Source organism: Schistocerca nitens, chromosome 6, assembly GCF_023898315.1.
Source record: "Schistocerca nitens isolate TAMUIC-IGC-003100 chromosome 6, iqSchNite1.1, whole genome shotgun sequence".
In the NCBI taxonomy this organism is placed as follows: domain Eukaryota; kingdom Metazoa; phylum Arthropoda; class Insecta; order Orthoptera; family Acrididae; genus Schistocerca; species Schistocerca nitens.
The window spans coordinates 104,618,349-104,630,699 of record NC_064619.1 but is presented as its reverse complement, the minus strand read 5'-3'; the positions used below and the strand labels follow the sequence as shown (position 1 = coordinate 104,630,699).

The following is a 12,351-nucleotide window of genomic DNA, read 5'->3' as shown; positions in this document are numbered from 1 at the left end:
ATTTTAAACTAGTCATATATCAATATTTTAATAGCTGTTTGGTGTCACCTTACTTACAATGCGAAAAATAAGAAACATTTTTTCTGTGTGTCTTCCATGTTGCTGTTCTTATGGTGTTCAGCTGTAATACTGACTTAACGCAGATCTCCATGTTACTGTATAATTTATAAATGTCTCCACTACTGTATAACTTTTGCACATTATAACCGTTTGAACCTGCTTACTGCAGTCAGGGTTGGGCCTCCGTCTATAGCCAAATTGATAATAGGTTGATGCCTCAGGATACGTCCCATCAGCCACCCCTTCATTTTGTCAAATTGTGCCATAACATTCTTACCCTACTATTTCGATTTAGTACCTCGTTATTAGTTCACACTCCCTACCTTATCTTATCATTCTCTTGTAATACCACTGTGCCGTGTGGAATGGCACATTAGTTTTGGCGACGGCTGGAGTGTAGTACTCGGCGGCCTGTTTCAATGGCACTGCGAGAGGGTTGCAGACACCGCTGCGGGCGAGGTCGAGTAGCGACAGACCAGTATAAGTCAGCTGGTGCACGGCTAAGAACCGGAAACCTTCCGCAAGCTGGAGCACCAAGGGATATCCCTAACGGCTGTGTGGGCACAAAAAACCCAGTGGAGCGGTTATTGTCTTTTCCCAGAACACAGAACGTCGATTCCAGTGGAAATAGAGAAAGGGGCATCGTGGTGGTCCAGTGATCCAATATAGTGTACAGTGTATAGTTAAAGTGGAGCATTGAGTGTATTTGTTAACGAGTAACATTAAGCACAGAAAGCCCATAGTTAGAGTGTGATGTATTATGGTTGTTGCATGATGGAAAACGGGCCACGAGAATGAGTTCTCCAAAGGTGAGAGCCATTTTGATTTTTTGTTAGTTACACGTCAACAATCTGATTGATCTTTATGTTCTGCTGCAAATGAAATGAAATGAAATGTCGTGTGGCTAGGGCCTCACGTCGGGTAGACGGTTCGCCTGCTGCAGGTCTTTCGAGTTGACGCCACGTAGGCGACCTGCGCGTCGATGGGGATGAAATGATGATGATTAGGACAACACAACACCCAGTACCTGAGCGGAGAAAATCTCCGACCCATCCGGGAATCGAACCCGGGACCTTAGGATTGACATTCCGTCACGCTGACCACTCAGCTGCCGGGGCCGGACTTCTGCTGCTGTATTACTTATTACACTGTGAATACGAGTGATCTGATATATGCCATTTGTAGAAAGAAATTTACCCTGTTATTTTGCTCTGTGACAGTGTTTCATTTTTGTGTTCTGTTGTACAGAAGACTATGTTGAGATGTATGAGTAGGTAGTCTTACAGATGGTTAATAGTAGCTTCTCATAGGAGTAGTTTGTGGTGGGAGTATTCACAGATCCATGTTTAGCTCTTTGTCATGTGGGTGATCTGAATTACGTGTCTTACGTGTCAGAGATGTCTTAATGTCTAAGGTTGACTGCAGAAGCGATATTTATTGTAGTTTTCTTTCTGTGGTCCAGGGCAATATATTTTAATTATTACTGTTGTCGCCCAATATTTTAAACATTATTCTCTTGATTGAGCCCTGCTTTTAAGGAGTATATTGGTCTGAAAATTAACTTCCATTTCATTTATATTCTTTTGTTCTGAAGAATATTTTGTTTTTGATACATTAGTTGTTAAATTGATCGGACGCCTGTACAGTCCCTACCCAAATCCGACTCCACTAAAATCCTATAGTACACCATATTGCAGAAGTTTCTGATCACTTGTTGTGTGACATACCATCCACTTTTCACTTGTGTTCAAAGCTACACACTGGACTAATTCTTTCTAACATTTAAGTTTTATAGTTAATGTTAACCAATTTCTCTTTAACAGAAATGCATTTGCTATTACGGCCAGTCTGCACTTACATTCGCTACTTCGGCCATCGCTAGTTAATTTGCTGTCCATAAAACATAATACTTCTAATGCCTTTCGACTGTGATTTACTAATTTGTTTTCGTCAGCATCGATTAGAGTCCTTTATCATTAATTAAATTTTGTTGCACAGCACTCCGTCTTCAGGCCACAAGTGGCCCATCGGGACCATACGACGGCGTGGCATCCTCGGCTGAGGATGTGGATAGGAGGGGCGTGTGGTCAGCACACCGCTCTCCCGGTCGTTATGATGGTTTTTTTTTACCCCGAAAAATGGCAACAGTGCATGGCCGCCCGGATGGTCACCCATCCAAGTGCCGACAACGCCCGACAGCTATTATCTTCGGTGATCTGACGGGAACCGGTGTATCCACTGCGGCAAGGCCGTTGCCTGCTTTTGTTGTTCTTCATCTTTTAATTTCTTTTCTAACCTCTATCCATTCCGTTCATATACTCCTTCCACTCCTTTTCCGTCACTGTTTTCCGTCATCTGCGAACTTCAAGTTTTAAATTCTATTGCCTTTTGTTCAGTTCCCTTCACAAATTTGTACTTGTTCTCTTTCGCAGCATGGTGGTTTTATAGTATGAGTAACATCAGGGATATGTTCTTAGTTGGCATGTTGTCGGCGGAAAGCGTCACTGAGCTCACTCAATTTTACTGTAAGGATTATATCAATCAATGCTCATGTAATTTTTGTTTATTGGTTACACCTGTTACTGCTTTTATGCCATTATCAGTATCTCTTAATGTTTACTGGCCAATGGCAGCGTCAGAGGATGGCAAGGTTAAATATGTTCAAAAATGGTTCAAATGGCTCTGAGCACTATGGGACTCAACTGCTGAGGTCATTAGTCCCCTAGAACTTAGAACTAGTTAAACCTAACTAACCTAAGGACATCACAAACATCCATGCCCGAGGCGGGATTCGAACCTGCGACCGTAGCGGTCTTGCGGTTCCAGACTGCAGCGCCTTTAACCGCACGGCCACTTCGGCCGGCGTTAAATATGTGCTCCGGCTTCAAGGTACCTAGAAAATGAGCGACTGATATAACAAAATTTACAGTCAAACACAGCGTATGGGCCACAAACCTGTACTGCTCCCATCTTAAGTACTGCTTCCCTTTCACGCCCTTCGCATTTCTTAACTGCAGGCTGCTTTCTGCAGAAGTTGCCTATAAACTTCTGCTTCCTGCTTCTTATCGCTGTTACCTTCAATATTTCAAAGAGAGTATTCCAGTCCTGCGTAGGTTCCTTCAAAAAAACTTTCGCTGTAACTTACTCTCCGTTCACCTTGATAGCGTCAAGATATTAAACTTCTGGCCGCAGACCGCGTTATTTTAGCTAGAGTACAAATTTCCATTTTGATGAGCCTGAGTCGGGGGTAAAACTTGGAGATAACAGGTGCCGATATTTGATTAAGGCGTTTAGGGACGCGGTCGCAGGCGCGCTCCGTCTTGTAAGAGGGGGAGCCCTGCTGCCTGGGCGGGGGGGAGGGGGGGGGGGGGCGGCCCCGCTGTTATTGGGGCTGTGCATGCGGAGGCCGCCAAGTTGCCCGTGGCAAGTTTCCACTGGCCGCCACGACGCCGCGCTGCCCTGCAAGAGCAGTAACTGCGTTACAAGAGTCTAGGCTCCTTGGTTAGGAAGTCCATTAGACGTGGGGCCAACCTAATAGGGGAGGGAGACGTCCCTCAACGCCGCCTCACCCTGCCGCGTCCACTGCCGAGGACAAACTGCCTGCAGTCACCGCATCGTAGCCTCTGGATACTAACAGAAGCATTTCAAAGGCTCTGAGAAACACCACCTAATTTGCGGTTGAAGAATGCTTCAATTTTTACTGTCTCGTTATTTCCATTGTAACATGAAAGAGATGTACGTTAGTAAAAGTAGCTGTTGCTATTAGAAACTGTTGTTACATCTACGTCTATGCTGTACAGGGTGGTCCATTGATGGTGACCGGGCCAAATATCTCACGAAATAAGCGTCAAACGAAAAAACTACAAAGAACGAAACTCGTCTAGCTTGAGGGGGGGAAACCAGATAGCGCTATAGTTTGCCCGCTAGATGGCGCTGCCATAGGTCAAACGATATCAACTGCGTTTTTTTTAAATTAGGAACCCCCATTTTTATTACATATTCGTGTAGTACGTAAAGAAATATGAATGGTTTAGTCGGACCCCTTTTTTCGCTTTGGGACATGTGGCGCTGTAATAGTCACAAACATGTGGCTCACAATTTTAGAGGAACAGTTGGTAACACGTAGGTTTTTTCAATTAAAATATTGAACGTACGTACGTTTGAACATTTTATTTCGGTTGTTCCAATGTGATACATGTACCTTTGTGAACTTATCAGTTCTGAGAAGGCATGCTGTTACAGCGTGATTACCTCTAAATACCGCATTAATGCAGTAAATGCTCAAAATGATGTCAGTCAACCTCAATGCATTTGGTAATACGTGTAACGACATTCCTCTCAACAGCAAGTAGTTCGCCTTGCGTAATGTTCGCACATGTATTGACAATGCACTGACGCATGTTGTCAGGCGTTTCGATGCATAACGATAGCAGATATCCTTCAACTTTCGCCACAGAAAGAAATCCGGGGACGTTAGATCCGGTGGACGTGCGGGCGATGGTATGGTGCTTCACGACCAATCCACCTGTCATGGAATATGCTATTCAATACCGCTTCAAACGCACGCGAGCTATGTGCCGGACATCCATCATGTTGGAAGTATATCGCCATTCTATCATGCAGTGAAACGTCTTGTAGTAACATCGGTGGAACATCGCGTAGGAAATCAATATACATTGCACCATTTAGATTGCCATCGATAAAATGGGGGGCCAATTACCCTTCCTCCTGTAATGCCGCACCATACATTAACCCGCCAAGGACGCTGATGTTTCACTTGTCGCAGCCATCGTGGATTTTTCGTTGCCCAGTTGTGCATATTATGCCAGTTTACGTTACCGCTGTTGGTGAATGACGCTTCGTCGCTAAATAGAACGCGTGCAAAAAATCTGTCATCGTCCCGTAATTTCTCTTGTGCCCAGTGGCAGAACTGTACACGACGTTCAGATTCGTCTTCATGCAATTCCTGATGCATAGAAATATGGTACGGGCGCAATCGATGTTGATGTAGCATTCTCAACACCGACGTTTCTGAGATTCCCGATTCTCGCGCAGTTTGTCTGCTACTGATTTGCGGATTAGCCGCGACAGCAGCTAAAACACTTACCTGGATATCACCATTTGTTGCAGGTCGTGGCTGACGTTTCACATGTGGCTGACCACTTCCTGTTTCCTTCAATAACGTAACTAGCCGACAAACGGTCCGGACACTTGGATGATGTCATCCAGGATACCGAGCAGCATACATAGCACACGCCCGTCGGGCGTTTTGATCACAATAGCCATACATCAACACGATATCCACCTTTTCCGCAATTGGTAAACGGTCTATTTTAACACGGGTAATGTATCACGAAGCAAAAAACGTCCGCACTGGCTGAATGTTACGTGATACCACGTACGTATACATTTGTGACTATTACAGCGCCATCTATCACAAAGCGAAAAAAGTGGTCCAACTAAAACATTCATATTTCTTCACGTACTACACGAATATGTAAAAGAAATGGGGGTTCCTATTTAAACAAACGCAGTTGATATCCGTTTGTCATTTGATAGAGACATCTAGCAGGCCAACCATAGCGCCATCTGGTCTCCCCCTTCAAGCTACACGAGTTTCGTTGTTTGCAGTTTTTTTGTTTGATGCTTATTTCGTGAGATACTTGGCCCGGTTACTATCAATGGACCACCCTGTATAAACCACTCAGAAGTGCATCGCAGAGAGTACGTCCCACAGTACCGGTTATTACTGCTTCTTCCCATTCCAGTTAAGTGAGGAGCGCAGGAGAAATGATCGCTTAAACTGCTATGTGCAAACTTTAATCAGTCTAATCTTCATTTTCTTCTCAGTAGGCACCATAGCCTCGATAGATTCTTAGGAAAGACGTCATTCTACTCAGCTCTATTTTAAAATATTTTATTCAGCTCTGCCATTTTCAGCCATGGCCCATTTCAATTTGTTCTTGTTTTTGTCCACATCTACATCTACATCTATGTGGCTTCACTGAAATTCACAATGAAGCGGCTGGCAGAGGGCCCATGGAACCACCTTTCTATCTTTCCGCTCTCGAAAAGCGTGTGCGAATAACGAACACTTAAATCTTTTTGCGTGTGCTCTGATTTCCCTTATTTTATTACAATGATCATTTGTCCCTGTGTAGATGGGCGCCAGAAAAATATTTTCACACTCTGAGGAAAAAGTTGGTGATAGAAATTTCATGAAAACGTACTGCTGCAGAGAAAAAATAATTTGTTTTAATGACTGCAATCCCATTTCGTGTACCATATCCGTGGCACTCTCTCCATTGTTTCGCGATAATACGAAACGTGCTGCCCTTCTTTGAACTTCTTCGATGTCCTCCGTCAAATCTATCTGATACGGATGCCACACCACACCAGCAGTACTCCAGAAGAGGGTGGACAAGCACAGTGTAAGGAGCCTCTTTAGTAGACCTGGTACATTTCCTAAGCTTTCTGCCCTAAATCGCAGTATTTATGAGCTTTTACAATCATGGTGTGCCCAGATTTTTAATCCAACTTGACAGTTACTGCTTTTATAGTTGGACATAGCATCTTTACAGCATACTTAACTCGTACATCCTTTGTACACTTGTACTGTACTTGTATAAGCATTGTCCACCATCCCCTAATTAATAGATATTTATGTAACCATCACGGTATGTATTAAAAATGTCAGTTTCAGTTATACTTGAGGATGGCCTAAATTGGTACTGTAGACTTCATTAAATTCGAACTAAGCATCTGGAGGGCCTTTTCATTAGTCAAAATGTGGCAACACAATAAAATGAAAAGAAAATTACAACGTAAAAGCTATGTAACTTCAGTGGATGTAGTTTTCACATAGACACGGTAACGTGGATGTTTCGTCCTCGCCTCGTCATATAAAAAACGCTTCTCATGCGTAACTGCGGTGCCTGAGAGCACCATATAAAATATAAATTGCACGAAGTGATTATGGCTGTGAGGTGACAGCATTACGTCAAGTAGTTTTTCAGGCATACATGACCGTTAAACAAATTTATTATTATTAATATACTGTAATCCGTCGAATCACACAAGCATCGAAACATATTTCTTCATCCATCACAGATATTTATAGACCTTTCCTATTAGCAAAGACCATTTTCGATTATCGTTGCCATGTGTTGAAACGTCCATCATGTTTTTTTTAAACGATCATGTACACAATAATCAAGCAATTTAGAATCGAAAGATTGCTGTATGCCGGCTCTGCCTTCATTTCATCCACAATAGTGACAGAAAAGAAATTTTCATGACCATGTCGCTCGCCTGTAGCTTCATACGCCCACAAAAAGAAAATGTTCAAATGTGTGTGAAATCTTATGGGACTTAACTGCTAAAGTCATCAGTCCCTAAGTTTACACACTACTTAATCTAAATCACCCTAAGGACAAACACACACACCCATGCCTGAGGGAGGACTCGAACTTGCGCTGGGACCAGCCGCATATGCCCTCACCATGATGTCTATGCATTAGGGCACAATGAGTGCTGCATTTTCTGGTCTGTAGAAAGTTTAACAAGCTCTTCTTGAAAAGGCCATGGAGGAAGGTGCTTGGGGAATAGTACGGCTAGTTCATCAAATAAACAAATAAACAATTTCAGTAAAATAAACCAGTATTGCTTTCATTAAGTAATAACGAATAAATGGTTGCTGAGAAGTTTAAACTGCACTTATAAGTGTCAGCAAGTATCTAGTTGGCTTCCTCTTACTATAAACAGAGTGTGGGTAGGACTCAAAACCAGCAGCAGTTCACAGCACTGGACATGGCTTTCTACAGGACGGTCGCCAAATAGTGCAGTCACAGGTACTTCTAAAACTTAATACTAGTATATATTTCACAAACACACAGTAACCTGTTCCTAAAAACTGTTGGGTCTTCAAAGTTTCACAGAATTATGCATTGCATTGCCACTGTTCAAGAATACAATGGTGGAAGGAGAATCACAATCCAAAGAAGCAGTTGTGCACATGCGCCTGTGCATGTTGTTTACATGTCTGTTGAATTATTTTGTGAGCAGGTCTGTAGGCTGTAATATGTGCTATTTCGACGATTTACGAGTTGACTTCGAGTCTGCACATCAGTGTAATGCATTATTTAGGAGGAGTTTGCATGTCTGTGTGCTGTGTACTGAAATGATTTCGGTAATTTACGAGTTGTTTGCGTGTCTGCAAGACGTTATTTTGGTAATATACGAGTAGCTTATGGGTCTGTTGACTGTGTAGGATGACCCCAAGCATGTCAGAGCATGTGTTTTGTATCAGTGTGACAGATATACTATCTAAAATCCATCCCTAAATTAAATGCTCCAAAATAAATAAAGTAAACTACTTCCTCTCTCCAACAGCCCAGTGCAGGGTGTTATTTTCCCCTCCAGATAGCCATCTTGAGTTACATCATGGAATGGACGACAGCGCCCTCTGGTTGTGGTAATGTGTACTCGGTCAGTGGGACTCTGGACCCCCAAGGCGACCCCACAGTTTCCTGCTATTTCTCCCCACCATCTTGGATTACATCAAGGAAAAGACGACAGCGCCCTCTGGTGGCAGTACTGTGTACTAGGTCAGTTGGACTCCAGTCCCCGTGGTGACCACACTGTTTCCCTCCATTTCCCCCCCGTCATTTATTTCACAGAACGGACAACAGAACCCTCTGGTGGGTGTACATCGTACTAGGTCAGGTGATCTCTGGACCTCGTGGTGAACACACTGGGTGGCTATACTGTCTCAGGGGGTAAGGGGGTGGGGACAATAGAATGAGTGCCAGTCAATCAAAAGGAAGGATCCTTTTAGCAGAACAATAGGTTAAATACCTGTCAATCAAAGGCGAACAATATGTTTGCCCCTGAGTGCATACCTGATGTAGGCAAACTGCACTAACAAAATGGCCAACAAACGACCTAGTCCCTCTACTGGCAGGGCTGTGGATTACCATGTCGCACTGCTGAGAGGACAGAGAATCATGTCTGGCGTATGTCTCTGTCACATCGTACTGCACTTGCAGTAGTAACTTGAGCAGCGTTTGGCACCACAGTGACCCAACGAAATATTACAAATCGGTTACTTCAAGAACAGCTCCGAGCCAGGCGCCCTGTAGCGTGTATTCCATTGACCTCAAACCACTGCCATTTACTACTATAGTAGCGTCAAGCGAGAACTTAACGGAACTGCTGGGTAGTGGTCTGTTGCGTCTTCTGATGAAAGCTGATTGGTTGGTTGGGGAAGGAGACCAGACAGCGTGGTCATCGTTCTCATCGGATTAGGGAAGGAAGTCGGCCGTGCCCTTTCAGAGGAACCATCCCGGCATTTGCCGGGAGCGATTTAGGGAAATCACGGAAAACCTAAATCAGGATGGCCGGACGCGGGATTGAACCGTCGTCCTCCCGAATGCGAGTCCAGTGTCTAACCACTGCGCCACCTCGCTCGGTGAAAGCTGATTCCGCCGTGGTGCCAATGATGGCCATGTGTTAGACAGGAGTAGGCCAATTGAGGGCTTTCGACAGACCAGTTAGCACACAAGATATACTGGACATACACTTGGAGTTATGGTCTGGGGTACGATTTTTTGTGACAAAAAAATGGTTCTGAGCACTATGGGACTTAACATCTAAGGTCATCAGTCCCCTATAACTTAGAACTACTTAAACCTAACTAACCTAAGGACATCACACACATCCATGCCCGAGGCAGGATTCGAACCTGAGACAATAGCAGTCGCGCGGTTCCAGACTGAAGCGCCTAGAACCGCTCAGCCACCGCGGCCGGCTCTTGTGACAGCAAGAGCACAATTGTGGTTATCCCACGGACTCTGGCTGCGAATTTCTACGTCAGTGTGGTGATTCGACTCGTTGTGATGCCACTGACGAACTGTTTAGTAAGGGGTGATTTCAAACGGGTAACGCTCGTCCATATACCATAGTTGGGCCCTAAATGCTCTACAGAGTGTCAACAAGGTGCCTTAGCCTGCTCGACAACTGTATATGTCTCCAACTGAGCACATGTGGGGATTCATTGGATGGAAGCTCTAGCGTTGCATACAACCAGCACGGAACTTCATCCCGCAAATTGGCAACTGGTAACTGAACACCACAATGCATGCACGTTTCCATGGTTGCATTCTACATTCTGAGGGTTACACTGATTATTAGTGTACCAGCTTTCTCCCTTTCATTAAAATGTGACCTTGCGAAATGACTTATATATGTTACCTATAGAAAAGTGCTCCTGAAATTTCATTATACTTCGTTAACCCTTTTTTGGTGTTGCGGTTTCTTCCCGTCAGTATTTTTGTAAAATAGCCTCCTCCAATACTAATAGATTATTTAAAGACCTCAAATGACAATAAGATAAATTAGACAGTGTTGTTTTTATCTAACACATTACACATTAGCTATGGAATGATAAACTAACTACAAGTCCAGGATAACCTGGTACAAGAATAGGACAGCTTGGCTGAGACTTGATCGAAGCAGTATTGATGACGGAAGTCAAACGAACAGAATTACGCAAAAGTTGCTGCATCAACTTGGATGAGTTACAATTTTCACACAATAAATATCAAAACCGGACGCACTCACTGTGCAAGTTCGGACAAACTGTACCACTCAGATCTATTCACCCAGTACTACCATGGTACTCAAACTAATAAATGGCCTAGTTAAATTTATGGCAAATAACATTTTATTCCGACCCACAGTAACGAGAATAAATTAACGGGCAGAAGCAGTTTAACACCAGAGAACGAATAATCAACTCTTTTCAAATCTGTCTGCGTCAGTAACAAAGACTAAGCAATAAATCGACTACACAACAATAAGGAGTGAAGTTCCGGTAAGTAGCACTAAAATAGACAGCACTGTACGTTGAAGTCGACTCGGGCCATTCTAGGGCACTGCAGCAGGAAATGTTCCATAAAGTGCTCACAAGGTTATTTTTTTTTTTAGTGGAATGGTGGCTGTTTCATGTGGTAACTGGTACACCAGTCTTCCATTGATAGCTCTCCGCGACACGACGACTCCTTCGCCCGAAGTTCAGCAACGCACTTCGCTTCCCGTCCGCAACGTCACATAGGCAGTGTGCCAGCGTCGTGTCCTCAGCCAAACACTGCTCTGTTACAAGACGTTTTTTAAGCAAGCTTAGCGTGTAAGATCGGATTGGACACTGCGCTCCTGTTTCCGGCTGGTAACTTCCTTCTTGACCGTCAGATACAGACTCCCTTCAGCGAGCCTAGTATGTCAGTAAAAGTCTCGGAAGTAGCAACGCAAGCCCTGTCGGGAATTACGCGCGAAGCCGTTCCTCGGTAACAGTCGAAGAGTGTATTCAAGCGCAGATCCCCTACAGTCAAATCATTTATTTCACTCTACGTAACATGACTGCTGATTTTCCATGTGTAACTTGCTTCATATGCGACTATCTTCTTCAGCTTGGTTCCCGTTCGCTTCTTCAAATGTCTTACACACAGAAGCTCCCAAATTTCTACATCATCGTACGGACTGTCGTTATGGAACCTATATAGCCTTCATAATATAAATGTGTAGGGGAAGTGTTTTTCGAAACTCTGCCAGGTGTTTGCCCTGATGCACAGGTTAATCTCCCACCGCGTTCCTGCAAAATGCTGCACTTTTAGCTGTCATAAAAGTCGGGTTACATGAATTTTAACAGCCCTTATCGCAGTATAATTTAATTACAACTAGATGATAACTGGTGTCACTGTAGTCTCCTACAGGTTTCGTCTTTTGACCACCATTTGAATGTTGACAAGTTATGGTTAGTAACAATACCAATGCGGTTAACGCTGTACTTATGTAGCATTTTTACTCTAACTACGATTTGAGCGTAGTTGCTCGTCAACAGAAACTGGCTATTATTTGGTTTCAGTAATGTTATACTGCAATAATGGTGAATAAATCTGTCGACGTCAAGTCTTCGAAATAAGATTCAGGTTTAGTATTTAACATCTTTAATCTCACAGTTGTCCTCCCCCTGTAGCTGAGTGGTCAGCGAGCCAAAATGTCAGTTCTAAGAGCCCTGGTTCGATTCTCGGCTTGGGCGGAGATTTTCTCCTCTCAGGGACTGGGTATTGTGTTGTTCTACTCATATTCATTTCATCCCCATCGAAGCGCAAGTTGCCGAAGTGGCGTCAAATAGGAAGACCAGCAGCCGGCAAACGGTCTACCCGACTGGAGGCCCTACTCACACAACATTTACATTTTTATCTCGCAGTTATGAACAGCACAATCATGTAAATG

At 43.8% G+C, this 12,351-nt stretch overlaps 1 pseudogene; it reads right to left on the bottom strand.

Annotated features, from left to right (window-relative positions):
• Positions 1-2,199: 2,199 nt before the first annotated feature.
• On the bottom strand, positions 2,200-2,317 carry LOC126191881 (5S ribosomal RNA; annotated as a pseudogene).
• Between the last annotated feature and the right edge of the window lie 10,034 nt (positions 2,318-12,351).